Source organism: Herpailurus yagouaroundi, unplaced genomic scaffold (genome assembly GCF_014898765.1).
Source record: "Herpailurus yagouaroundi ecotype Mexico unplaced genomic scaffold, PumYag 208, whole genome shotgun sequence".
In the NCBI taxonomy this organism is placed as follows: Eukaryota; Metazoa; Chordata; class Mammalia; order Carnivora; family Felidae; genus Herpailurus; species Herpailurus yagouaroundi.
Genome location: NW_024412439.1, coordinates 2,671,224 through 2,675,496, shown reverse-complemented (window position 1 = coordinate 2,675,496; position 4,273 = coordinate 2,671,224). Strand labels below are relative to the sequence as shown.

General features: G+C 41.0%; 2 long non-coding RNA genes across 2 annotated transcripts in view; one reads left to right on the top strand and one right to left on the bottom strand.

The window, feature by feature from the left end:
- Nucleotides 1-845: 845 nt before the first annotated feature.
- On the bottom strand, nt 846-2,113 carry LOC121015842 (uncharacterized). Its single transcript, XR_005783995.1, has 2 exons — nt 1,990-2,113; nt 846-1,445 (listed from the first exon to the last, which is right to left on the bottom strand). It is a non-coding gene; the product is annotated as an uncharacterized LOC121015842 (long non-coding RNA).
- Nucleotides 2,114-2,231: 118 nt separating this feature from the next.
- LOC121015731 (uncharacterized) overlaps nt 2,232-4,273 on the top strand; it is a 9,652-nt gene continuing 7,610 nt past the window's right edge. The window contains exon 1 of the long non-coding RNA XR_005783947.1: nt 2,232-2,362. This is a non-coding gene — a long non-coding RNA (uncharacterized LOC121015731). The remainder of the gene's footprint in view (nt 2,363-4,273) is intronic.

The following is a 4,273-nucleotide window of genomic DNA, read 5'->3' as shown; positions in this document are numbered from 1 at the left end:
TTTTATGCTGTGTTTTCATAGCCTTTCAGGTTCTTCTTTACCCTTTTCTTATGTGCTTGGTGTTTGCTTTGCTGTGTTGGGTGTGTTTCTCCTGAGGATTTGGAGGGTTTAAGTTTTATTCAAAAGGTTGCCTTTACAACTGTAATTGTACATAATACCCTCAGTCCTCTACCCCTCCAGACTGTTTCCGTTTACTGCTTGTTGAACAACGATAACAGAGTACGTTTCCTTTTTCTTTATCCCTCCTGTCTCCACATCCAATGTCAAAGGATTTTATATTTCTTTAATGTTTGCTTTTTTTGTTGTTTTTTTTAATTTTTATTTTTGAGAGAGAGAAAATGAACGGGCAGGGGCACGGGGGGGGGGGGGGGGGGGGGGGACAGAGGATCTGAAGCAGGCTCTGCACTGGCGAGCCCCATGTAAGGCTTGAACTCATGAACCCAGAGATCATGGCCTGAGCCAAAGTTGGTCACTCAACCAACTGAGCCACCCAGGCCACCCCGGTGTCTGCTTTTTTCTTAAAATTACATATGTTTACACATACTTCTATTACTTGTTTAGAAAAATTTTTTTCTAATGTTTATTTTTTGAGAGAGGAAGAGACAGAGCACAAGCAGAGGAGGGGCAGAGAGAGAGGGAGACGCAGAATCCCAAGCAGGCTCCAGGCTCTGAGCTGTCAGCACAGAGCCCGATGCTGGGCTCGAACTCATGAGCCTTGAGATCATGAACTGAGCCAAAGTCGGATACTTAAACAACTGAGCCACTTGGGCACCCCTTGATCTTTTTTTAATCTGCTTTAAATGAAATATTTCCACCCCTGGCTATAAAAAATGAGGAACTCAATATGCTTTAAAGACCCCTTCCTTTACTTTCCCTTCTCATCCCAATTTTTGTTAGTTAGACCACTTCTACATTACTGGGTCTGTAAAATCATACATTCTGCTCTGTAATCATCAGCCCCACATTTGTGTTCATCTGGGTCCTCCGGGTGAGCAGACTCAGAACCCCCACAGTGATTTCACCAAAGTGTCCCCACCCCCCTCGCCACACACTTATTTTGTGGCATCCCATCCTGTGATCCATCCCATCTCGTGATGTCATCTTGAGATCTCATCTTGTGGAGATCTTGCTTTAGTTTTTTTCAAGCACAATTTATGGAAATGATAGTCGCTGAGTTTCTCGCGTTCAAAAACGTTTGTTGCCTTTATCCTGAAAAGGTTTGGCTGAATACGAAATTCTTGAGCGGTACTTCATTTCTTGAGAAATGTGTATGTATTGCTTCATTGTCTTCTCTGCCACGATGATACCTGAAACCAGCCTGATTTTCTTTTTTTTCTTACAAGCGATGTAAATGCCTTGCTGCCCCAAGAATTACTTCTTTGTTTATGAAATCCATGAACTTCACTGTTACACATTTTGGAATTATCATTGCGGGTGGATAGTTCCTGGGAAAAAAATGGACTGGCTGTGTGGATTCAGCTCATCTTTTTAATTTGGTCATTTTTCTTAGATTTTTTTTTTCTTTTTTAAGTAATCTCTACACTCAACATGAGGCTGGAACTCATCACCCCAAGATAAAGAGTCATATGCTTTACCGACTGAGCCATCCAGGGACCCCCAAAACGAATACTAAGGATGAGTCATGTTTTTGTCGTAGGATCACTTAATGACTAGTTCGTTCCACAAATTGTTTAGCATACGTTCATTAAGCAACTCTAGGCCAGGTACTATTCTGGGCCCAGGGACTAGAGGTTTTTGTTTTTGTTTTGTTTTGTTTTAAATAAGCTCTACGCCCAACATGGTGCTAGAACTCACCACCCCAAGATCAAGAGTCACATATTCTACCAAATGAGCCAATCAGGCACCCCATTTCTCTTAAATCTTTAAATATTTCTTCTAATACGTTATTTTCATCTAATTCTAGGGTAAATAAGCACTCTATTCCCATTGTTCCTAGGAAGGGTTTTATATATTCGGGTCTACTGTCACCTTGGTGGTAAACTTGGCCAGCTCCTCCTGAGAGATCTAGTTTTCTCCCGTTTGATTTCAGGAGCTTCTGTCAGCCCTCTCTTGTTTCTGTTCATTTGTCTGAGAGAGAGAAAGAGAGAGCAGGGAAGGGGCAGAAGGAAAGGGAGAGAGAGAATCTTAAGCAGGTTCCATGTTCCAGGCCGGAGCCCGACAGGGGGCTCCATCTCATGACGATGAGCATGTGACCTGAGCCGAAATGAAGAGCTGGACACCTAACCAACCGAGCCACCCAGGCGCCCCAGCCCTCCCCTGTTTTATGGTTGGGGATTTCACTGCCTCCAAGCTTCATGAAAGATGGTATTTATGTTTATGTCTCATACTCTTCCTTACTCAGGTAATTTCTGAAAGAGGTGTGGAAAATTTCAACTGTATTTCACCACGTCCAAAACAGATCCATTTTCAATCCTTTCTCCAGACTGTTCTATTATTTTTTTTATTTTTTTAATAAAAAATATTTATTTTTATATTTATTTTATTTATATTTATTTTATTTTATATTTATATTTATTTTATATTTATTTATATTATATTATTAAATTAATAAATTATTAATTTATTAAATATAATTAATTATTAAATATATTATATTTAAATTATATTTATATTTATTTTATTTTATACTTATTTATATTTGAAGGAGAGAGAGGCAGAGCATGAGCAGGGGAAGAGCAGAGAGAGAGGGAGACACAGAATCCGAAGCAGGCTCCAGGCTCTGAGCTGTCAGCACAGAGCCCAGTGTGGGGCTGGAACTCACAAACTGTAAGATCATGACCTGAGCCAAAGTCAGACACTTAACCAACTGAGCCATCCAGGCGCCCAGGAAATTTTAATTTCCCCTCTGTTAGGATGATCACTGGTCGCCCAAACCAGAATACTGGAAGCAAAAGACAGTGACATAAATATGATGCCATTAATATGACTCATATTAATCCCTGAGGATTAACTCTGGGAAAGCAGGAGGTACCGTCACCCTACCTCAAGGGTGCTTGCCTTTTGATTATTGAGTTTGGAGTTTCTATTGCAGTCTTATTTACAACTGGAGACCCTTGTTTCCCCCCTTCCCCCACCGTCCAGCTGTGTTAGAGTCCACTCACCCTCTGGAAAACACCACCCACCCATCCTCAGTCTAGACAGGAATTAGATGGGGTGGTTCAGGGTCCCTGTCCTTGGGCATATTGAAGATATTGCCGATTCTGTCACTAAACCAGAGGCTCACTTAGATGGGTGCCTGTGTCCTCTCGTCTCCCTGCACAGGTCCCTGCACATAAACTGTAATCCTAGGCAGGGATGGACAGCAGCTTTTCTTATCATTCTTTCAGGAACCAGGAATCCCACCCTCTACAGCCCCATCTCTTGTGAGGAAGTTTTAGATCCTGTTACCCACAGAATTAAACTCCCAGCCTTCTCTGCCTTGTTCCAGATTCAGGGTCCAGCAGTCCAATGGCTTCAGGCCAGCACCCCACTTTGGATTTCTTCCCTATTTCTAGTCCACGGAGATATGTTCAATGTCTTTGAGTCTGATTTTATGTTTAATTTTTGTTCTTTTTTTCTATCTATTTCTTTGCTATATTTAAGGGATGAACTTACAGTGCTATATTAAATAGAAATATCTGTACGATTTCTACTTTGGGAAATGTTCCATTCGTAAATGTTAGGCCGCAAAGAAAAACCTTGAAAAATTCCAAAAATCAACACTCACACTGACCCAATGCAATAAAATTATAAATTAACCACAACGTGATGTTATAAATCACTCAAGTCAGGGAAGAAAGAGGAAATAAACTCCAAAATTATAAACTCCCTTGAAATACATTTCAACACGAGAGTTATTGAACAACATTGGTTCACAGCATTTATCGCTCTCTGACATACTTTATGTTTTACATTTCAAAAAAAAAATGGTCTGTCTTCCTCCAGCTAGAATGTATGCTCCCTGCGGGAAGACACTTTGTTTCTGTTTCGTTCATTGCTGTTCTGTTCATTCTGTTCGTCCCCAATGGTGGAAACACTCTGTTTACATAGCAAGCACTCAATAAATATTCGCGAAATGAATGAAGTGTTGAACAAAATTCATCTCACGTGTGCAAGACTGGTTCAACATTAGAGAATTTGTTAGTGTTGGCAGACAGCCCCTCCTTTCCTGCCCATCACTCCCTTGCAGTGTGTTCAATAAAGTTCTATCTCCACAAAGAAGAAGAGAGGAGAGGAGAGGAGAGGAGAGGAGAGGAGAGGAGAGGAGAGGAGA